Source organism: Sinohyriopsis cumingii, chromosome 8 (assembly GCF_028554795.1).
Source record: "Sinohyriopsis cumingii isolate HCF-2022 chromosome 8, ASM2855479v2, whole genome shotgun sequence".
Classification (NCBI taxonomy): Eukaryota; Metazoa; Mollusca; class Bivalvia; order Unionida; family Unionidae; genus Sinohyriopsis; species Sinohyriopsis cumingii.
The window spans coordinates 56,210,576-56,235,867 of record NC_142968.1 but is presented as its reverse complement, the minus strand read 5'-3'; the positions used below and the strand labels follow the sequence as shown (position 1 = coordinate 56,235,867).

Genomic DNA, 25,292 nt, shown 5'->3' with positions numbered 1-25,292 from the left:
CTCCAGAGACGTTAATGGAGGAGAAGAATGTTTATCCAAGCCTTTATACCACTCGTTCAACACGAATTCTGTCTCAATGACACCCAAAGCTTTGTCCAGATATTTGTTCAATTTTTCTTCTTGGCTCAACATCATAAATTTGTCGTGTTGAATTTGACTGGGATGATCGTTGTGACATCCAAAGCACTCTTCCTTGATCAATTCTTTCATTACATCTGTCAGGAATGTAGCAAAACAGGAGGCTAAATGGGCTTCTTGTTCTGGCCATCTTGACTTCATCATGATAACTTCTTCGTCTTGGGATTCTTCTTCTTGTTCTTCTTCCATGGTCTCCTCACATTCCATCTTCAAAGTTTCTTCACTAGGTAAAGAGGGATAACAGTCTTCCATGGCTTCTAATAATCTAGAATGACATCTCTTAAACTGTTGATTTCTATCGTATTATCAGATTCTGCATATAGGATGACGTTCACCGTTTCATCAGGCTCTCGTTTTGCAAACTGATTTTACACACGAACTGGCCGGATTTTATAGGGTGGAAATGTCCCTCGTCGCTGCCTTGGTCATCAGTGAAATCGAAAGCCCACAAAGCATATCCTTCTGCATAATCTTCGTACGATATGCCATGACTGGTGTTGGTTCCTAACTGTCCGGTAGCTTCGTACAAGGACAAGTACGACCTCAAGTAATTCTTCTTGTCAAAGTCGGGTTCGATAGGTCGGGTACACAAGGTTTTGCCATCGCGACTGACTTCGATCTTGGACATGCCAAAGTGTCGAAAGTAGAAAGGATTTTTATCAGCAGCTCTGTTGAAGGCTGTATTCTCGACGATACCAACGATCAAACGTTTGGGTAACTGTCCTTGGAACAGATGATCTTCGATCATGGATCGCTGTCCCTTGGGAATGGTGAAGGTTTTCACTTCCACGCGTCGTATCGTATACTTGGCGGTCGTTCTGCTCAACATTTGACTGATGTCGTTTCCCACTTTGGGTAACACTTCCACACGGCGTACGTAGAGTCTGGCTTCTTGGATTTTGGTTTTGTAATCATCACTAACAGCCATTAAATGGAAAGCGGTACTGCTACGATTCAGTCTCAGGCGGACATTCACCCCGTTCAGCAAATACTTTTCTTGCAACCACATGTCCAAATGCAAACGATCCGTCAGTTCTAAACTCTGTCCATCTATGATTTTGTTTCTTCGTTCTATAAATCCCTCATTGTATTCTTTCTTTTTATCAGTTGTATCAGTTTCGAATAATTCAAACTGGTTTGCATCGTCAGCTTCCTATACCACACAGGCACTGAGATGAGTGTTCTTGGCGTCTATTCCGTACGTCAAGAGATTTTCCAGGTAGGCAGGATAAAGGTAAGTATCCATGCTGCTACTGACTAGTTTGTTATTCAAGTACAAGTCCACTCCACTAAACAAGGAATGCATGAAACTGTAGATGGGAGCTACTGCTTCAGTGTCTATATCACCTCCTGTCTTATCTAGAACTTTGACTTTCAGGTACAAGTAACTGCTGTTCAGATCGATGTAATCTTCGGGCTGTCCTTTGATTTCAAACTTGATGGGAGCGGAATCGGTCAGTGAGGAGACGGGATGAAATTCCACCCATTGGGATTCTTGCATGGTCATCATGGTGGGTGGTATGGCAAACAGATCCAGTTCCGACTTGGAATAGGCGCAAGACTCTCGATGCATCATTTTTCTCTGTCTCAATAATCGAAAACGTCTAGGTCTCGAACGGTTCTTCTTTTCTTTGTCTTTCTAGCTTTTGACGTGTGAAGTCTGGTGAAAGGGTGTTTTCTTCGTCGTCTCTTTCTGCCTTGTCCTTGCTGAATGCCTGACTCGGTAGCGTGCAGGGCATTTATAGGTGTTTCTCGTCGGCCTAAAATGTCTTTACCCGTTTGCAGCAAGACATTTTTGCCTGCCCTCATGAAGGCTTCTTTAGGGTTTTGTTTGTCGATGATGACATTTTGGAGAAATTCTTTGCCTTGCATCAGTGCGGCATCTTTCAAGGCGTGCAATCCTCGTGTCACCATCGGTTTCAAGACTGGGGCCACCGAACGAAAGGCCGATTTTAACATCTCTTAAACCGTGTCCTCGCTGTCGAGCAACCCCTCGGTACACTGGATACATGACTTACGAATCGTGAGAGAACCGTTTTCGAAAATGGAGTTTCACCGTGACTTTCCCTTTGGTGAATGGAATATTTTGTCCCAAATCTCCTTTTATAGCAATGTTGACACTGTCCAAATACGACTTACTGACAGGTAAATAGTGAGGATGTACAAATTCGCGGTGAACGTGATAGGTGTTTCCACCTTCCTGGTCATTGGTTGTGGCACTATCCACTTTGAAAGGAATGACACGCAGTAACGGCACGGAGGTGTGTCCCACCACGTTATACTCCACCACATCGGAATACACAAACATCAAATTCAGTCCTTAGATCAGTTCTACAGGGAATCGAAAAAACTTATAAAATTGCATATTGCTGTTGATCTTCGGTTTAAAATTTGGAGCCATTTTTGTGTCTCCACCTAAAATATCAAACAAGTCACGATTAAAACTGATAGACAACGTTTGGGTATCCTGAAATTTCATCAGTAAGCGACGAGCCACTTTATGGTACTCCAGGGTGACACTTTTTTTGATTCTGTTCAGGGCTTTGCGAAAGGCTAATTCGAACCTGGAAGCAATGGTATCCACCAAATGTTGGCCACTAAAATAAAACCCTGACGGAATTTTCAAGGTGTAGATACTGAAGAGTGGATTGTTGGCTGGTTTTACGTCGCCTGAAAACCCGATTTCATTCATGGTTTTTTGCAATTGTTGGTTCAGGATTTCGACCTCAAAAGTGTTTTGAGTTTCAGTGATGTTTTTGATTTGTGTTGGGTGAATCATTTCCACCAAAGCCACTTCCCAATGGACTTCGTGATCTAATGGGATGGCCTGAGGTAATTTGGCCGTGTAACAGCACAACGTGTTGTGGGGAAACATCTCCATGGAACTGTCACTGGGTAAGGTTCAGTAAAATTGGTTAGTGTGACTCATAATTCTAGAGTTCTGTGGCTGTCCGAGGGGTTACTGGACGTCAGAGACGTGTCTCCGCCCAAAATGGGGTTCTGATTGTGGTTGTTATTGGAGTGGTGACTGACACTGACACTGGACACAAGGTTCCCGTTGTTCCCGTTCGAGGAGAACTTCAGGGAGGGAATGGGAAGCAGGTAACCGATGCAACTGCTCAATAAAATGGTCCACAATTGTTTGTCTCCTTGTTGAAAACTCAAATTGGCAATGGCTGCTCCGATGACACAATACACCACGAAGATTTGACAGAAAAAGACGATTTGCGTTTTAGGCACACGTTCTCCACACCATACCCACAAGGGTTGTTTTTGTAAATCTTGCAGAGAAGAACTGGGTGAAGGAGTGGTTGACGTAGCTGCGTCTGTGTGAAAGGGCATGATGGTCACTTCTTTTTATAGTCGATGACTTGCGAAGCGTCCAAGAATCGAAACTGGGTGGATATCCTTTCCAGCGTACTTTGATTTCTTTGACACATCGTTTGCCCACTTTACGGGTGCTGCGTTCGAGAATGCTTTCGATGTCGTACTCGTCGTCTTCTTTTTTGGTGACACGTTGTAACTCGGGCAAATAAAACGTTCCTTTGAGTACTTCTCCGTTCATGTCTTCCAATTTATAGACGGCAGGATGACGGCCATGCACTCGTCCAGTGACACGAAACAATTCGGTGGTCCAGTAACCTTTGTCGAAATTGCGTTTGGTTTTGCCAGTGCGCACCCATTCTCCAATGGCCAACACTACACTTGTCTTGGGGACAGCCCTCGTCGGGGACGTACCAAGCAGGCGCTCAAACACCAGCACTTCGTTCTCGGGAGTCACTTCTTGCTGCGCACGTCCGATGCTTCGATGGTAAGAAAGATGTCGATGTACTTCAGAGTGTGGTGATGCGTAAAATATGTCCACATGCGTTCTTTCAAAGTGCGTTGAAAACGTTCCACGATGCTGGCTTTGGTTTCAGGATTCTCGGTGGTAAAAAAATGAATGTCACGTTTCTTTAATTCTTTTTGGAAAGCTTGGTTCAGAAATTCGGTACCTTTGTCCGTTTGCCATCGAAGAGGGTGACGACCGCTTTGTTTCAACACCAGTTGCAGGGCTCGCACTAGCTCGCTGCTCGATTTGGAAGTCAAGGGCACGACCCAGGCAAATTTGGAAAAGACGTCGATGACACAAAACAAATATTTGTAGCCACGATTGTAGCTGGCCAAATGAGAGACATTGGCTAAATCGGCTTGCCATTGATGATCGATGCCTTCCACTCGGGTGCGACTTCTGGAAAACTTGCTTCGAATGGGTTTGTGTAAAGTGTAAGTCGCTTGTTCTTGTAACCATCGTTGCACGTGAGGTAAACGGAGACTTTTCAGTCGCATTTTGGCAGCACGATACAATTTTTGAACTCCTGCGTAACCTGCAGGATGGTAGGGATCGTAGTAAATGCTGGCTAACACTTTTTCCATGTTTTTTGTTTGTTAATAAGGCACCCACTCTTCGAGGATGCTACTTTGGGTGGGACGAAAGGGTGGTTGTTTGGAAACGGATTTACGTGTCCGATGGGCTACGGGAGTAGAAGTCGAAGGTAGTGGTGGTGGTGGAGGTGGCAATGGAATGGCTTTGGTCTTCTTTTCCTTTTTCACTTCTGGTTTCCCTTCTTTCTTTTTCACCTCTGTCGAAGGAGGAGTGGACATCATCTTTTTAACCCAAGCTTTCATTTTTTCTCGTTGGGGTGTGGGGGACGGGGTCAACAACGATGCTGCAATCTTACTTGAAAGGGAAGCTGCTGACGGTGTTTGAAACACTTCTCGTATCTCTTCTTCCTCAGGCCTTCGTGGGGTAGTATCTCTGGTGACCCCTGGGGATGGTAATAGTGGTCGTGGTGGTGGTAGTGATGATGGTGGTGGACTTTTCATCAAGGTCTTAAAATCTTTCAGAGTGGGTAGAGCTGTTTCATCTAAAGCTTTCTGGTGAAAGAGTTGCAGTCGTTGCAAGAGTTGACCGTACTTTTGCGATTTTTCTGTTTCGGACAAATCTTGGCGATCCATCAAGGACTGCAATTCGTGTTGTAACTGGGACATCTCACTCAAATTGGGATTGGGAGGTAAATGTGGGGTGCGTTCTTCTTGCCAACGATGGTATTCCATCCATCGTTTGTAAGGCACTAAAGCTAGTTTTCGTCCTTCCATGGGATGTCAGGGGTCGATTCTGAGATCTTGGGACTCCAGAGGGCCTTTTTATCTTGCTCCCATCAGTCCTCCCAACATGGTTCCCAAGACTCCTTTCAGTAAGGGGCCTAGCAAGAGGGGTAAAATTCCTCCACGTTGGACCAACATCTTCTTCTTTTGACGAATGGGAATTTTCTTTTGAACCATTTGGCGCAGAACGTGACGATGTTTGCCTAAGCATTGTTTCTGGTGTTTGGACAAAGGGATCGTGCCTTTCAACACGTTCAAACAACATTCGCACACGGTATCGATGACCTCTTTGGACGCTGATTGAATGAGTTTTTTTTCGTAGGGGTGGAGAAGCTTTGGACAGGACAGATAACATGTCCCCATGTTTGACTAAATGAGGAGGCAGTCCTTTCCTTTTTTTTCCTTGGGTTTTAGAAGAGGGATGTTTTCTGGAGGGTGACATCTTTGAGTCTTTAGCACCAAAAACACTGATACCCCTACTTAGTCACAGACCCTTTTTATACTGGGACGCGTCGCCACAGATTGTCTTTACGGCGTATCAACTTGAGGACAGGCATGACACGTCGTGTAGGGGTACGCAACGGACTAAATCGAGCCAGTTCTTGCTTGGACAAATCTAGTAAACTTTGTAACATGCCCGATCTCTCTTGGACTTTGATTTTGGGAGCAGGTACTTTGTGAGCCGCGGCCACTGTCGATAAATGGGAAGGTCCTGCCACTGGGGAAGTTCTTGGGGTCATCAACGGAGAAGTTCTTGGTGTGATCAACGCCTCCAAGTACTGTTCGGTTCTTGGTGACATCAACGGAGAAGTGATTGAACCTGCGGCTACCGGAGACGCGGTCACCGCCGTGGCAGGTCGTGGTTTGCGAGTGTAAGTTTGCGTCCTGGCCGAAGTGCCTCTCTTGCGACTAGTTTTTTTCTGTGGACTTTTCTTTTTCTGGGGACTTTTTCTCTGTTTCTTTTTCTGGGGGCTTTTCTTTTTCCGGGGTGGTGTCTGGTAAGAGGAGGGTCCCGCAACTGGAGAAGTTCTTGGAGACACGAGTCTCTTTGGGGACCTGGTCTTTTTCTTTTTCTTCTTGGAGCTTCGTTTGACTTCTTTCTTTTTCTTGGGGAGAACTTTGGGAGCATTAGGATCCCATCTTAAGAGAGAGCGAATGATGACCCCTCCTAGAGTACCGTTCCCTCCAGGTTTCAACATGGTTTGTTTTTTGGTTTGAGTGTCGATGCGGGGATCGGCCAGTTGGATCAAAGCGACTTTGTTTCGATCGAAAAAGCGTTTGGTTTGATGAGGAATCTGAATGATCCCTTGGAGTAATTGACGTGCTGTCACCGTCAACCATCGTAAGACTTCTTTAAGACTAGCTTCTAAGACACGAGCCCGTATTTGTGGATTTTTTTTCTCGACTGATGCCATACAAGGCACGAATCAATTTGACGGGAAGATGTGATTGAAGGGACGTCATGTTCACACACTGTGTGAGACAGACGAAAAGTGCCTGAGGTTTTTATAGATTTTTTTGGAGTGAAATTAAGTCGAGGACAGGCCCTCCGTCTTGGCACCAGTGGTGAAACAAGTGGGTACGAAATCGCAAATCCTCGTGGGGCGTAGGTTTCAAATCGACGAGTAAATAGGCGTGTGGAGTGTGAGTGGTATCGTCGTACGCCTGGGTCAGCCAAGGCGTTCCTAACTGTTTGGCTAAGACTTGCACTTGCGATTTATCTCGAGGGCTTTTAAACAAGACCACGTAATGCGCATTGAGACTGATGGTGCGATGGGCTTTACTTTGTTGAAACAAATTTTGAGTGATGTAAACGACACTGGCATTACGATGATGCCCTTTGCGCGTGAACCACAGTTTAATTTCTTCTTCGTCTTCTCCTAACATGTCGAAAATGACCAAATGGGTTTGACGGGAGTCAGAGACGATGCCATCGTCTTCTTTAGGAATGCCTTTCACAAACACGATGGAATCGCCTTGACTTTCTCGCAAGAGGCTTTACGCCGATTGCCACTCTTTGTAACACCACACGATGCGTTGGGGTGGACAATTGATCAAATGATGTTTATATTCGATCAAACGTTTGACGAATTCGGTTTTGCCTGAACCGCTAGGTCCAGCAGTGAGCATGTTAAAGGGATGACGAAGATACAAAGCCTCCCAACTGGCACGATCTAAGTGTTCGTCGATGACTTTGACAGTAGAGGAAGAGGGATCAGAAGTAGCCATAGTGTCAGGAATGTCACTTGTGACACGAAAACAGACAATACAAGAGTTTATATACTTTTTTCAGGACACGTTTATTGAATGTTTTAAACATGAATACGAAAGACAAAAATACATAAAAGCCAAAGGCTTAAGTACAACGATAAAAGGCACATGGAAATGATCAACGCGGAATAGAAACAAGTGTCTGTACAACATGTTTTGGGTAAAGTTCTGCCCAGTTCTATAAGGGGTAAAGTCACACAAGTGTCCTCCCGAAAGGGTCTTTTAGGCATGTTCACGAGAGTCCTGTCCTGGGTGACGAGTTCTTCTTCTGACACTGTCCCTAACACAGGTTGAAAAGTGACTTTTTTCCTTGAACAACTCTCGTGTATACTGGGCCACTTCTTGGGTCCAAGCCTCAAAATCCCATTCTTTCCAGGCACGGACATCTGTCCAGTGGGGCTGTAAGTCACAAGCTACACACACATCGTCATACACGTCTCGGGTAGCTAAAAGTTGACGAATCTTTTTTTCCAGTAGAGGTCGAGAAGTATCCAGATGAAACCGCAAGGCTTTGAGCAAAAGGAGTCTTTCGTGACCATTTAAGGCCATTGGGTGGTAAGTACTGATCGTAGAGTCCACAAGGAATCGGCTGTTAAACGAAATCCTAGAAAACAAGTCACTAAGACACACACCACTTGTCGACCCAAATTGAATGGATACAGTTCTTGTAATAATCGATGGTAATGATCCACGGTTTGAATATGGTCATTGATTTCCTTCGACGGAATCTGTTCAATTACATGTGATAAAAGTCGTGGCATAACAGCCTGTTTTTCTAGTCTCTTTGTTTCGGAAACAATACACATACTTTCTAGCCAGACATCTTCGTTCTTCAAATCTTGCATACTGTAACCGAAACGTCAAAGTTCGTTTAGAAGTTTCCTCTTCCACTAAGTAGATTCCACATAAAATATGTTGGTAATCCTTTAACTTGTCTTCCTCAATGCGCTGCTCTAGGTGAATCTCGAAGTAACCAAAATGATCAACACGTGGATCATCAGGGCCCTGGAAGTATTGAACAAGGTCTGACCACTGAAACAGATTCTGACGAATCAGTTCTCTTATACCATTCAGGTACCAGTGGTTAAAGATCTGCTGACGTAATGGATGCAGCTGTTCTTTACGTTTGACTTGTATTTTGACCAGCTCTCGGTAAATCCTTTCTCTCAACTCCACAGGCAAAGCACGACTGTTCTCTTGTAAAGTATCCATAAACAGGTTAGTCCGTATAATTCACAATCTTCTCCTTGAGGAAAAGTAATTCATATAGTCAGTAATTTCTGACCACTGCCATTCGGGGTAACGTCCAAGAATGTCACTGAACTCTTTTGATGTAAACGGTCTAGAGTGATATAATAGGACGAATGCACACTTGACCCAGAGAAATCTAACACTTTGATTAATTTTTTTCACTTTCCTCTTGTGAATTTCTCGGCACAAAAGTTCTACAGTTACCCATTGAGATTTCACTCTGGCAAGTCCCTGCCAAACGATTGAAGACGATTTTCAAAGTCGCGGTATTCTGACAAACGCACAGGGAACGAATATTCGTCCTTCACAGGTTCGTTTCGATGAGGGTTGGGTGACATGGACAGGAGTTTGCTCAGGGCTGGATGACATCCGTAGGGGGGTAAACGTGAGGGTTAACATCCACATTTAAAACGAAACCCAGTAAAGTGTCCAAGAGGACGAGCTGCATCACTTTCGCATCCCTCAGGTTTGGCACGCACAGCATCACTTTCCATGATAGGGGCAGTGAAAACAAAGTTCCCATGATGCTTTACGGCATCGCTAAGGTCACAGCGTACAGCATCGTTCCGATCACAAGGCTCACAATCGCATTCTACTTCAGAAGCCCCACACTTGAATTGTGCCTGTCTAAACTTGCTTTGTGTTTCTCTGAAAGTATTCATCTTGTTCGCTTGGTTTTGGTAGTCACAATAAACTATCGATCTTGACCATAGCCCCTTTTATACTAGTCGCAATGCACTTTCAAGCTTGTACATCGTTCCTTTTTTACGTTTTTTATGTCTTGTTTTGGAAGGTACCGTCTCTAAGGTGCCGTCATCATTGTGCCGTAGTGTCATGGGTAGAAAGGCCATAGAAAGGTAAGGACAGTGCGGAGACCATCGAGTATGTTCCAGAATAGCGGAATCTTTGCAGATACATAGATCCATTCATAACTTTAGTCCGCAAGCGAAACCTGTACTTCGTATCCCAATCCTGACTCAGGTCCCAAGTAGACAAATCCTGTTCTAGCTAAAACATGTGAAGAAGGTAATCCTTCCCTATCCGTAGGCCATTTCTGAAACGTGTCCAATCGACGGGCACAATCACAATAGTCAGGTAAGAAGACTGGAAAAGGGTAGGGTTTGAACTTGGAGTTCTCATCGGGGTTCTCACACGATTCTTGCTGTGGCGAAGTCATCCTTCTGGTGGGTGACAATCCACTTACAACCAGTGTTTTATACCAACGTGTCCATACGGTAAAGTAAATTGATTGGGAAGTCGCACTCGCTTCTGCTACACGATTTGATAGACTTTTTCCAAGGGTCGACTGACGATGTGATGAGTGGGTAAACGTACAATCTTGTTGGGTTGATAGGTGGTCACTTTAAAGTGTTGATCTTTTCCAGACTGTAAGGCTTCTTTCAATATGCCAAAATTCACCACACGACTGGTACGATAATTCAGTGTCAGTCCCTTCACTTTACACTTCGTGTGCACTTCTCCTTGTTTGTCCCGGTATTCGTAGCCGTAATTTTTAGGACCGCCACTGGCGAAACTTAGAATCTTGTCGTCGGGGTGCTCGTCTGTCCAGGCTCCTAAACGGTCTCCTTCGATGTCAGGGTGCTGTTGACTCGGGTGATGGATGAAAATGCAACTATCCGTGTCAAAGTACAGGACGCGTTCCCCTAACGATTCTAAAGCTTCGTACAATTTTAAGCGAGCATGAGCTGTCACGTAAGCCGCAATGATGACATTTCCAAAGTGGTCGTCTTGTACAAAGTCCAGATCTTCTTCGTAATTGACCAAGATCAAATTCTCGCGAACGACGTCCACGTGTTTCATGAATTTGGTTTTGTCGTGAATCATCTGAAAGTCGCGGGAAGGTTCTGTCAAATACTCCGTCTTGGGTAAACACGGTCGTTGTGCCATCTTACCGCACAAGCAATTTAACATCACTTTAGCAAACGATCGCCTGCCTTTGTTTTTCTCGATGTGGTCTAAAGTGATGCCTTCTTGTGCATAGTATTTCTCTTTGAATGTCTTTTGGTCTTCGGGAGTGTGACACCAGGAAGGATAGCCTCTGGCTTCTTGTTTCAGTTTCAAAAAGGCATCCACGTAGTCTGCGAAAATGCCTTTCTGCGTGGGGTCACCCTTGTGGTATTGTTGTGTTTTGGGAAAGTGGCAAATTTCGTACACTTCTAATAGTTGGTATCCCATGTCCAGAGCTTTGAACAATTCTACGCTGACCCACGTCCCCGTCAAGGCCCGTTCTTCCTGGGTGTGCTGACAAGGCTGATCTTGGTTGCACGTTTCGGCACAAGTACGGCACAAAGGAAACATCAGTTTGCCTTGGCAATGGTGAGGTAAGACGGGATGGTATAAGTCCGTGGGAGGCAAAACTTTGCACTTGATCAAGCCTTCGTATTGTCGAATGTTTTTCAGGTCGATGTGTTCCGTCAACAATTGTGGGTGCCCTGCAGGAAAGCGACAATATTTGCACACGTAGGGATACAGCGAACACACGTCCAAGTATTTCATTTCTTCTCCTTTCTCTTCGTCGGCTTGGTACATCAAAGAGGTGGCATTGGTCCTTCCTCCGTACAAACTATCCCTCGGGTGCATCGGGTCCATGAACTGGTAACTTTCCACGAGACGTTTAAACTCGGGATCGGTTTTCAAACGGTGATCGTATTCGTGTTCCCACAGTTCCACCACATGGTATCCTTCCTGTTCTAACTTTAGACGTCGCTGACAAGTGGCCTGGTACAAGTCTTCCATGGTTCGTTGTAAAAACTGATTTTTAGTGACGCGGTCAGGGTAACAGACGGGACATCCGAGAAATAAGCAACCGTTAAATTCCTACACGATCTTGGGGTTTTCCAAGTCCCAGCCATCGACCGAATGCGTTCCGATGGTCTTTTCGCCTCCTCCGTTGCGGGCATACTGAATCCATTTGTCTTCCTTGTCGCACAAGTAATGTAAGCAGCGTAGGGCTTTGACCGAGTATTGACGTTTGACATAGTTGGTCGTTTGAGGACTGATGACAGGCACGGTGTTTTCAGGCATGAATCGTTGCCGGTACACTAAGGAACACGCTTTGGCAATGGTACAATCTTCCTTCAAAGGATCGACCCCTCCGTGTTCCATGAACAGTTCTCGAAATTTTCCACAGCAACGCCGTAAAATGTCCACGTCGGAACGACAATACTTTAGCATTTCTTTATGAAAGTCGAAAGGGTCGGAGGCATGGACCTGGTACCAAACGTAGAAAGCTTGTCGTTGTTCGGTACGCATGTTGTCGGGGTCGTAATAGTGAGCCTCAGGTAAATGGGGTAGAACGGCATGTTGATTGGCTTCCGTATTGAACAAGTGAGGAAAGTACCCTTTAGCCATTTCTGTCATTCCAAACGTTTTAGGCATTCGACTCAAAGGCATGGCCAAGTAACTCATCGAATCTTTAAACTGCACTTGTCCCACTTGCATGAAAATGATTTCTGCTCCGTTCAAAGTGACTTTAGGACGTTCGGTGCCTTGTCCCGTATAGTATCTCAAAAGAAACTGTCCATCGTATCCGGAGAAATTGTGAGCCATCACCGTAGCATGACGATGACAATCTCCGTAACGTCCGATGTCCTCTTGGCTCCACGTCTTGTCGATGGGGTCTAAGACCCATTGGGCGAAATCGGCTAGCGTGTTCGGTCGCCGAAAGATTTTTTCACGCCCTCCAGGAATCTTGCTGCAGTGAGGGCAATGACTGAAGATAGGTTCTTGAATGCACTTTTCGCAAGCTCGATGAGCCACGCAGAAATTAGGAATGTGAATGCCGGTCTCTTGCATGCATTCGAAATCGAGAAAGATGAAATTGCCTTTCTTCTTCTTGTGACCATCCTCTTTCTCTGGTTGGGGATGGTATTTTTGCACGTAGCATTGGTGTTCTAAGTCCACGATGTGATGACAAATGTGACATTTTTTTCTTTCCTCGACATACGTGTGCCTTGACAGTATTGGTACATATGCCTTGTCCACAGGTAGGGCACAATCTCAGGAGTTGACAAGCACATTTCTGCTGTGAACCTTGCGTCTTCAGATGTTGTTGGCAACAGGCAGGGCTGACAAACGTGCGCAGACAAGCAGGACAATGCACTGGTTCTTGCCCTTCGTTCAGACAGGGTGGAGAGGCCAAACATCCTGAACATTTCGATCCGCAATATTTGTGCTGCTCTCGATTGTTATAGCCATAGTCACATTTCTCACAGTAATAACCGTATCGCAGGAATGCGGTGATACTGGTAATGGTATCGAAATGGTCATCGTGATGATAAAGGTGAATGTATTTTCCAGCCTTAAAGACTTGGCCTCGAAACAACAGAGGTCCGCGCACTTCTTGAGGGTGCACTTTCAAGGTGTAGCGTGGAGCTAGGACATCTTGCAATTTTTGCATCTCAGGAATACCGCAGGGTGTGTCTTTGGACAGGCCGGCTTGTTGTAACAAGAGTTCTGCTTCGTTTCGTTGTTTGGCTCGGTCCGATTGTCGAATAGTTTTCCAGGCTCTTTTCCATTCTACCGTGTCGTTCTTGTTGATATAAGTTCGTCCCACCACGATGGCTCGGGCTAAACACATCTGGTCTTGAGGATTGTTAATTCGGACGAGACTCTTTTTGGTGCTGCGAAGGTCGTCCACCAATAACATCTTTTTGCGTCCAGTCCCTTGAGGAGGAGAGACGTGGGTCATGTCCAGTGTGGCTTTTACATCGGTCATGTCAAATTGGTCATTGGATTGTTGTACGTGTTGAATCTTGTCCATGACTTTGGAAGCAGTCAATTCTGCAGGGGCGCTAAACTCGATCCAAACAGGGGATTTCAAACCGTCGTGTTGTATGGAAAGTCTCAAGCGATCGTCTTCTTTGGGTTGACATTGTCGCTTGAGTGTGGTGAGCAAAGAATCCCACACCCCGGTGATGAACCCTTCTGCTTTCTCTAACGGTACTTCGGACTTGAAATCCTTAAAGTTCACCGTGTATTTGTAAGCCGTGGTTCTAAATTTTCTAGAGGAGCGCTTTTCCGTCTCTCGAATGGAATAGTATTTTTTCAGGGTTAACTAAGGGTGGTGAACTTTGTTTAGAGGGTTTGAATTCTGGTTCACTCATGTCCTCTTCAAAATCACTGGCATGAATTTGTGCCAAGACTTCAGCCCTGGTACGAGGCGATAGATCACGTTTCTGCCTCTTACTTTATTCTTCTTTCTTATCAAATGAATTGGATCGTTTCATCTTGAAAGCAAAAAGTCAAATGACTAAAGTTTAAACACCATGGGCTACTTTATAGTCATGGTAGACCAGCGTATATAAAAGGGTATGTGTCTTGTCCTTTCACTATTCATTTCACTCTCTAACCGAGCACAACGATGGAAGAGACTATACAAATCGAACGTTTCATCAGAGCTTTGCGAGGGATCATTAGAAAATTTTCTTCAGACCAGTCGACGGACTACTCTCCTTCCTTTCGAGATAAAAGTGAAGATACTTGCTATATCTGTCAGAAGAAAGGGCCTTGGTCTTCAGAGTGTCCAGACCGTCAAAAAAGAAAAAAAGGGGTTAGAAAAGACAAAAGTCAAGATACCTGTTATTATTGTCAAGAAAAAGGACATTGGTCTCCAGATTGCCCAAAAAAGAAACAAGAGGAGTCAGAAGAAGAGAGGGATTATTCAGAGAAAGAAGAAAAGGAAGAAGAAGAGGAAGAAAGCAGACAGGTGAAGAAAAAGAAACAGGAGAAGAAAAGAAGAAGGGAAGAAAGTGAGGAGGAAGAAGAGAAAAAGACTGTGACTGTGAAGAAATTTAAAAAACAGAGAGAGTAAATAATGAGACAGAAGAAGTCAGTGAACTTTTTAAAGTGTTATGTTGTGAATTGTGAATTGGATTGTAAATATTGATAAAAGAATAAATTAATTATATAAGGCAAGTGTCTTTGGGTTTTGATTTTAAAATAAGAACGTACACTCACAGTCATAGACAGGCACTATAGGGGTAAACTGGTTTTTTTTTTTTTTTTTTTGAGTTATTGGCAATTGAAAGTGTATCTCTTTTCGAGAGACGTGGGTGGCCCTGAAAAGAGCCTTTTTTGGTGTAGGGGTGAGTTTAAGCAATCAACTTTAACTGACTTAAGCCTTTGCCACGGCCGAGGCCTACTTCTGATGATGATGATTTGGTTGAAATCACTAAGGGTGGTACGGTAGGCTTAGTCACAGGGTTGGCGTGTTTAGCTGGGGAAGGTCGTATTCTCTTCGGTCGTAATAAAGAAGTCTGATACATTTGTTTCAGACTTCTTAACTCCGCTAAAATGTCTAACGGTACCGTGACCGTTTGATTTTCACACCCTTGTTTCTTTGCTGCTGTTTCTTCTTCTTGTTTTTTTCTTACCTCTTCTTCTTGCTGCTGTTGCTGTAGGAGAAAAGCTTGTTCCGCTTCCTTTTGCTGTTGTATAAATTTCTCCAATTCTTCTTTCTGTCTCTGTCTAAAATTCTCCACCTGCGGTAATGAAGGTGACGAAGGTTCCGGAACAAATTCTTGCGAGGTAAGAAAATCCACAAAATCCCAATTCACCTCTTCTGAAAGTAAGTCCAGATTCCCTTGGGCGGTCTGCACTGCTTGTGCACCCCAATGGATCGTTTTCTGAGTTTCCGTCATGTTGAAAAGCTGTCGCATAAATTGATTACGCACAGGCGCTAGCGAATCTATATGGACCACGTGACGTCACAGACTGCTCTCTTCCGATTGGACGTGGGCTGACTGAATTTTGTAACGCGTGTTTGGATTGGTCAACGAACTCAATCCGTTTCAATCCTTTCTGTCCCTATAAATAAGTGCAGTTCACTGCATTGATTCACCTGTTCTCGGCAACCCACAACATGTGGACTACCGTAGAGTCTTCCACTCTCATTTCATCGATGATGTTCCGGACGGACATGCCCATGTATGTCCGATCCAAATGGACTGTTGTCCATAGGACAGATACTAGTCGATGGATGAGAAGAGTTTATATAGAAAGACAAGGATGCCTCAAGAGGGGACTTGTGTATGGACCTGCAGTCAGAAGGAGTTTAAGAAGAAGAAGAAGATGTGACATATGCCCTCTATGTTAATATTAACATAAACCCAAAGGCCCTTTTCAGGGCCACTCCAATTCTCGAAAAGAGATTGACTTTCAATTGCCTAGCCCAAATTTTTATTCTATATATGTATGTGTGTGTGTGTGTGTGTTTTATATCCCTCTCCCCTGTTCCCTTTCCATAGACCTATCAGGTCGGGACCCTATTAAAATAGGGTCCCGACCCTATTCCATTTCCCATATTCAATTCCCCTTGAGGCTGTACAGTCCCACCCATGTTAATTTCCCCTTGAGGCTATACAGTCCCACCCATGTTAATTTCCCCTTGAGGCTATAGTGTCCCATGAGTTTTCTCCATGTTAAATTTCCTTTGAGGCTAAACGATCCCACGATTTTTCCCCATGTTAAATTTCCATTGAGGCTAAACGATCCCAAGGGGTCCTGTAATGTTAATTCCCATTGAGGCTAAGGTATCCCTATTCACTACTCACATTTTAAGGTGAGCAGGGACACATCGAAGTATTTAGATTGCATTTTATCCTCTTATTTGGCCAAATATTCTCTCTACACATACATGTCTAGAAAGAGCAAACAATTTACTACTTTTTAAGATTTGTTTGAAAATTTTAACTAATGCGCTTTGAGTGAAATTAGGTTTTGATTTAAGTGGGTCAGACATGTAATCAAAACCGGAATATGCAATACCAGCATGACGGAAGAAGTAACGGTACTTGGTGACTCATTCTCAAGGAGCGAAAATGTTACCCTGCAAATTTATATCAACTTTAGACTACAATTGGCACACCATGTAGCAGATTCATAACTTTTTAAACATTAGATACGCAATTTTAATAGGGCTGATAGCCAACTTATGAACTGGACTGCTACTTGAAACGTCAACTTGTGTTTGTATAAATACGACTTAACTTTTCGCCATCTTCACGAAGTGTCGTTAATTATAGTCTCAAATTTTAATTTACTGCTCAGTATTTAGGAAGATATTCGGTGAAATTGAAACAGTGCATATTAATGCACATGTTGCATGCTTGATTCACCCAGACTGTGCTCATATTCTCGAGTAAGTCCGAGTGATGTCAATCCTAATGTTCAATCAATTGCCATTTTCTCTAATTACTGAATGTAGAAAAAAAATTAATACATGTTTTAAATTCATTTTTCGAAAGCATGGCTTGGGTAGCTGCAACGATAATGAGCGCCTACTTCTTGAATTTTGCTCAGAACTACAGATCACCATCACAGACACCATATTTCAGCAGAAAGACAGCCTGAAAACAACTAGGATGCTTCCTAGCTCAAAACATTCGCACCTAACCGATTACGTCATAGTACGCCAGAGGGACTTAAAATATATCATTCATATTAGAGTGATGCCCAGTGCAGAGTGCCACACAAACCATCATCTTGTCCGATGCAAGCTCGATTTCCAGTTCATGCCCAGGCCCAGACAACAAGGAGGCACCCTGAGAAAAAAGCTCCAGGTGAAAAGCCTGTTTTCTTCAGTTGTCAAGGGAGATTTTCAAGAGAGCCTACTGTCTAGACTTAAAGTACCTAATTCTCTGCCAGATCTATCTCTGAAAGAGACGTGGAACCACATCAAGGCTAAAAGAAATCTTTGGATTCACCACTAAGAAAAACAAAGACTGGTTTGATGAAAACAACCAAGAAATCCAAGACCTGCTTGCCAAAAAGAGATCAGAGCACCAAACCCACACGGAAGCCACCTTACAGAGCATAACATCCTGCTTTTCAGAAGCTTGTCAGCTCCTTCGTCTTACGGGCAGCCTAATGAAAACTGAGGTACTTCATCAGCCTGCAACCACGGAAGTTTTCCCGCCACCAAGCATCTTCATCGATTAGAAAGATCTAAAAGTAGTCCACCAGTTCACCTACCTGGGCGTGTGATCTCTGATCGACAAAGAAATAGACAACGGACTGGCCAAATCTAACAGCGCCTTCGGCACTCTCTATAACCGAGCGTGTTACAACGCCATTCTCAAGAGAGATACAAAAGATCAGTGTCTACAGAGATGTACTGACCACCCTCCTATATGGCTCCAAATCATGGATCACCTACAGCCACCGCCGCCGCCTCCGCCTCCTCGAACGATTCCATCAGCTCTGCCTCCACACCATCCTCAACATCCACTGGAGTGACTTCGTCACCAGCAGTGACATCCTAAAAAAGGCAGGGAGCACCAGCATTGAGGCCACGCTCATGAAGATACAGCTATGGACACGTCTCCAGGATTGACGATCATCTCCTGCCAATTTTCGCACTGTATGGTCAGCTGTCCACTGACCAGCGTGATAGAGGGCACATCGAAAGAGATATAAAGACTCCTTGAAGAGATCCTCACCACATGTGGCATAGACCACTGCCAATGGGCATCACAAGCTGCTGACCGTGAAAGCTGGCGACGTACAGTTCACCGGGCCAACACCATTTCTGAACAGCTTGGGTGGAAAAAGATGGCGAGGACAAAATCCGGAAACCATCATCAGCATCCACCAAAACCCATACATTCCCTTGCAGCCTTTGTGGACGGATGTATTTTTCACTTATAGGACTCGTCCGCCACCAGCGCACGTACAATAGGCGTGGACATTCCCTTCCTAAATCTTCGCTAGTGAAGTCGAGCCAACATTGTTTTAATCATGCTATATCATGTGTTAAGTATAACCGGTTCATATATATTAATTTGCATTATATTTTGTTATCTACTTTGCTTATTTATATTTTTTAAAAAAATAGAAATAAGGTGTAAAATATAATAGTGGTTGTCCGGTTTCGGTCTAGCAAATGTTTTCTAAATAGCCACGAGCACGGAATTTGTGCACATAGTATAATATATAAATATATATCTTCCCCCTCTCTATCTCTCTTTCTCTCTCTCTCTCTCTCTCTCTCTCTCTCTCTATATATATATATATATATATAGAGAGAGAGAGAGAGAGACAGACAGACAGACAGACAGACAGAGAGAGACAGACAGACAGAGAACCAGGACACGGCTGAATCTGTCCTCTCCCAGAACCAATCTGAACACAAGAAAAAGCTTCTACGTGTTCCTATTGCCATGATAAATATTCTAATCAGCCCAATGCACTGATTCAGTTTGATCAGCTGAGAGGCGAACATCAATTTAGTTGAGGAATTAGATTGAAGCGTTGTAATTCTACCCAAACTGTAAACAAAACTTTATATTACGCCAGTGCAAGGAATAGCTATCTTTATCTCATCAGAAAAAGTCATACATTTAATAATGCGTAATGTGTGGTATTGCTATATCTCCTCTTTGTAACAGAGTGAGATAAATAGGGTTACAAAGTGACTCTGCCCAATAATTAGTTCGTTGGTTGTTGTGTACTCCTTGAAGCCGTAACAATTATATATACATTTATATGTATCCTCAGTTAATTCATACACAGCACTAGACTGAAAACTTTTTGCTATGTGACTACACTCGCAATCTAAATTTCCATTTGACAGATACATTAATTTCTTAGTTTTAAGACAAAAATATCTCTCTAAATATTGTCTACTTTCAAAGGTCCATACATTTAAAATATACTGAAGACTTAATAATAGTCATATCTGTCTTTCGAACCACGTGAATATTAGACTTCACTTCTAACACTTTCCAAGAAATAATGAATTTAAAGTATGGCTTTCAACTTGTCAAAAGCCTTCTGACATTTGTCAGTCCAAAGGAACTTGCTTTTCTTACTTAATAAAGGGGTTCAGCAATTATAGAAAAATTGGAAAACAAATTTCGATAGTATCCAGCCATACCTAAAAATCGCATCAGTTGCTTTTTATTAACAGCCACGGGAATTTCAGAGATAGCCTCGACCTTGGTATGTATAGGTTGTCCATGTCCCACGATGTGTCCTAGAAAAGTTACACTAGCACGGCAGAACTCACTTTTAGATAAATTTTCAAACATGCATCAGTGAGTCTGTCAAAGAATTTTCGAATTGTTGCTAAATGTTCTTTCCTGGTGTCGTTGTAGATGATGACATCATCGATGCAAGCATCACAATTGTCTAGACCAGAAGTAATCATATTCATGAGACGTTGAAATGTACTTGGCGACCCTTTCATCCCAAACGGCATTACTGTATACTGGTGAAGTCCATCTGCAGTCACGAATGCCGACATTTCCTTTGCTCTTTCCGTTAGTGGAATATGCCAGAATCCATTCAGAAGGTCCAATTTGTTGACGTACTTGGCATTCCCGATCTTATCAACACAGTCATTGATTCTTGGTAATAGAATGAATCTGTTGTTACAATTTTCACCTTTCTATAATCAGTACACTTACGGAAAGTTTATCTGGTTTTGGAACAAGTATGCATGGTGAACTTAGTCACATTTACTGGGCTCTATAAAATCATTCTCCAGCAAACATTGAATTTCGTTTTTCAAGTTTTCCTGTTTGAGAGGGTTCATCCTTTACGGGTGCTGTTTGACAGGTTTAGAATTTACAATTTAAACTTCAGGGAACATTTTCTTGGTTCTTGAAAAACCATCTGGAAATAAGTACTCATATTCAAAAAGTAACTGTTTAAGTTCATTTCTTTCTTGCTCTTGCAAATATGAACGTTTCTAGCCTAGATCTTTTATAATTTCTGAATTCCGAAGATTTGTCACTAAATCATCATCATCATCCGATGATATTCCTTCGCTTAAACCTTCACTGAATGGGACAGGTTCAACTAAATTAATTGCATGTTTAATCTGGCTACCTCTTTCATCATACTGGTACTCCTATAATTTATTTCAATCCCACGAGCACAAATATTTTTTAACTCGTTCATTTTCTTCTTAACTTTGTAAAGGCCGTAATATCTAAACTGAAGACAACTTTGAAGAATAAGCAAGAGACACATAACTCCATTATTACAAAACTCAAAAGTTCTCTCCACTGTAGTTCTGTCAAACTATAATTTCACTTTTGACTTGAATTGCTGGATGCCAGATTCAAGCATAATAGGCTGGAAATTCCCAGACCTAAAATTTGACCCTTGACCCGATTGAACAGAGTTGGGAAGGCCAAATTGAGTAAAAGTCTTATCAAAGCTTGTACTATTATTTTAGATTTTATATTCCTCAAGGGAATTGCCTCTGGAAACCTTGTTGACTTGGTGTTAGGTAAGGGACCAACACAATCTTCCATAATTCTACTAAATGGTTAGTCAAAGGCACAAATAGGTTGTGGATGAGCGTTGTGAATTTTCCGATATGGTTTTCCTACCATTTGACAGGTGTGACGAGATCTACAGTATTTACCAACATCACTTTTGAGTTTCGGCCACTAGAAGTGAGTTAAGATCTTGTAATAAGTTTCATTGATCCCTAAATGACCAGCCAATGGAGTTTAAGGGACAAGACTAAATATTTCCTGTCTGTAAGGTTTCGGAACTACAATTCGATAATATAAAGACCAATCGTTATCAGCAGGTACCTCAGAAGGTCTCCATGTTCTCATAAAAGTTCCATGTTTAATGAAATAACAGACAGGAACTTCAGTAGCTTCAGTTTCATTAATGGCCTTTTGAAACAAACAGGAGATCTCGGGATCTTGTTCCTGTTCGACAACCAATGATTGTCGTTTATCACCCTGATTAAAATAAAGAGAAAGAGTCGTTAAACGAGGATTGCTGTGATTAGTACCTTCTAATTGATCCACACAAGGAGTGAACGTGTCCTCATCAAAAGCCTGACCAATACATGTGTCAGCTAAAGGAATACTTCTCTTATCAACATCATTCTTAAGAGCTTTCTTTGCCATAGCTCTGGTAAGTTGGAAATAAACCAGGGAATTCTTTTTCAATTGGATTGACTTTCTGATCCAAGCAAGGCTTGTCAGTTGCAAGTCGATTAATCACAACCTTGTCTCCAGCTAGGTCGTTGCATAGTAAAAAAGGAATGCCCTCAACGCGTAAAACAGACTTTTCCGACTGTCACGGGTCCTGAGACTAAGTCTGCTGACAAATTACCACAATGGAGAGGAACATTAACAAAACCCCACCCTACTCCCCGAATAAGAACACTCTCATTAGAAGAAGACTGCTCAGAAAAAGGCAAAGTACCTGACAATAAAAGACTCCGAGGAGCTCCTGTGTCCCTTAAAATTTTAATAGGCATATGATTGGCCGAATCACCCAAGATTGATATAGAACCCTTCGATATGAATGGTTCATAATTCTCCAAAATCAAATCAGAATGGGATTTATTTGACCCAACAAATGTGTTGCTTGCAATACGTGACTGTGACCTTAACCTCTGAGAAATAAGAGCATTTAAAATAGGTCTGTCTTGATTTTGATGTCTATTTTTTAATTTGTAGCAATCAGAAATAACGAGTCCATTTTCTTGCAATAGGTACACATGGGAAGAAACAACGACCTTGAATCAAGCTTCTTTGAAGTTTGATTTTTAGAAGTTATGCCAATTTGAGTTTTAAAGGGCTTGTATTAGGCTGAAATACTTTTCTACCAGAAGACTGTTGCGTAAAAGTCTTATTTACAAAAGGAACTTTATGAATTAAAGAATACTCATCATCAGCACGAGTAGCATTTTCTAAGGTTTCAATCTGATGCTCATCAAGATAAGACTTAATGTTACTATGTACACAGTTTTTGAACTCCTCAAGTAATATAAGTTGTTTAAGACTTGCATGGCCAAGCACCATCTATCAAATAATTGCTCTTTTTCTCTAGCAGATTTGACATGAATTTGTCCCGCTTCTTTTCTGTAGTTTCTGAATTTTTGCCGATAAGCTTGAGGGACTAAATGATAACCCCTTAAGACGCATCTTTGACCGTATCATAGTCACCACTTTGTTGAACTGACAGTGAACTGTAGATATCACTAGCTTTACCAGTATATACACATTGTAATAACTGAGCCCAATGCTCCCTTGGCCATTTCAACATTTCAGCAACTTTTTCAAAATAAGGAAAATATTTGTCTACTTCTTTTACTCTGAAAGGGGCACTAATCGAATATTATTTGCAAGATCAAAACTTAAATTTGGATTTGAAATATGAATGTGCTTTTCACTTGACAGTTCCATTTCTTTGATTCTACATTGATTTGTCCTCTCTTGCTTCTCTTTCTCCAACTGTAAATGCATTCGCTCATTCTGTAACTGTATTTGTTCTTTCTCTCTTTCTACCTTATCTAACTGCATTTGCTTCTGTTATTCTTTCTCTATTTCCTGTCTCTCTCTCTCCTCTTTCGCATATTGTAACTGCATTTGTTTTCTTGTAATTGCATTTGTCTTTCTTTCTCTATTTCTTCCGTTTGTAAATGCATTTGTTTTTCTCTCTCTTCTTTCTGAAGATCCAGCTTCCTAAACTCCAATTGCATCTTGTATTTTAATTCTTATTCCTTCACGTTTATGTCAAAGTATGATACAGATTTACAGATCGAAACCAAAACACTTGTATCCAAAACATTCTTTTCTACCAAATAATGTACCAAAATATTTCTTATTTCCTGTTTCGTTAACTTCAAAACGATCGTATTTTCTGGCAAATTGAATCAATTCATCTCTTTTGAAAAGATCTAATTGTTCCTGGTTAGGATTTGAAAGAAAGATTTCCACTTTTAATGATATTTTAGAAGAAGCTTGCCGATTCACTAAGATTTCAAAAACCTGGGAATTCAATTTTCAAAACACAAAGTTTTCTTAAATATTCTATCGAAAATTCAAAATTTTCCTTAGGACGAACGCCCAAATTCTCATGTCACGTGTTTAGGCTCGAATAAACAGTAACACAAGAAAGAGTGAAAACAGCCAGCGTTGAAAAAAATGCAACATATTTCTCTAGAAAAATTATGTAAAAATATAAAAAATAAGAACTTACGGTTTTATAAAATCAAATCCAAATTAATCCAAGAATAAAATTTTAGTAGTCCTAATAACAAAATGTTCTACTGATTTCAAGCTCGAATCCCGACGAAGAATCTAAGATGTATGACGATGACGTATGCTGTAACCTGTGGTTTTGCAGTCTGTAGTTCCTTGTAGAAACAAGAATTATCACTCAGGTTTTGGATATCTAAACACATTTTTTATAAGAACTGTCTTTGGTTAAGAATCTCCCATGAGCACATGTATTTTCAAGGGAAAAAAAGAATTAATCGTTTAGAATCAAAACAGTTTGAAATAACTCCAATCCATATTCATTGGCTTCGCTACCACTCAAACGTTTGTATATAATCTGGCATTGCATTTCTCAAAAGAAAACCATAGTAAAGGGGGGATTCCACAAAAAGGATTCTTTCTACAACCAAATTGAAAATTCCTGAATAAATGATGGCATGAGCGTGACGTTTTTACTGAAAGACATGTTATGGTTTTTGGTTTGTCTTAAATGAATTCAGTATGGTGCTGATCCATTATGGCTGCAATTGCAACAATCTTTAAAATCTTGTGATTGATACTCCTGAGTGCTAAGTCACATCTTGAAAATATCGGTATTTGTTACTTCTTCCAAATGGAAGGCTATATCAACATGGAGTTTGGAGAAGTACTTGGTCGTAAAAGAAACGGTTGTCATTCTGAAATCCAATATAGCTGTCACAACCACTGTCTTAAAATTTTTGTCACTATTCCACCTGAATGGGTCATTATTATGAGATGGGATGTTTAGCCAAAGACTTCTAATGATGACTATTTGTCCTAAATGAAATTAGTGCCAAGCTGACATCAAATATGTGCACCACAGTGGCTAATTTGAAAATAATTTGATCCCTAAAGAATATCAGATATAGTTTCAAACATAACAGTTAACAGAAAGAAATGTTCTTTTCTTGAATTCCTGTGAACTCTTGTGCCAAGTAGAGCGTCACTCGCATTGAGGGACTGTTGTTAATCGTGCCGTTCTATCTGGTCATCAGGTACATCTCACTGTAAACATTCACAAAAAAGAAGCAATCCCTCTTTGCAGATACTACAATATTGTTACTATCACCGTATCTTATTCTCGATTATAAATTCACATTTCAGCAATCTTCTAACTTTTGAGTTTGCGACAGACACCAACCATAAAACATAAATATCATCATCATCATCATCATCATCATCAACAATTATTATTATTATTATTATTATTATTATTATTATTATTATTATTATTATCTTTATTGTTTAGAAGGTTCTGTGCTGATTACATGCGTAAGTCTGGAAGCTCTGCAACAAAGAGAAAATGCTCAAAGTGCAGGAAATACATCAGCAGGAGATAGTTCAAAAGGCATATGAGATGAAAGATATCTACCGACAGCAACACTATGCCACTTACACCAACAACCTTGCGAAGGGCACAGTTTGTTCATGGAAGAATTTGCGTCGTGGCGGATTCATATA

At 41.9% G+C, this 25,292-nt stretch overlaps 1 long non-coding RNA gene across 1 annotated transcript in view; it reads left to right on the top strand.

Moving 5' to 3' along the window:
- Positions 1-25,292, top strand: part of LOC149793575 (uncharacterized) — a 30,779-nt gene extending 5,487 nt beyond the window's left edge. The window contains exons 2-3 of the long non-coding RNA XR_016422578.1: positions 19,926-20,181; positions 25,081-25,292. This is a non-coding gene — a long non-coding RNA (uncharacterized LOC149793575). The remainder of the gene's footprint in view (positions 1-19,925; positions 20,182-25,080) is intronic.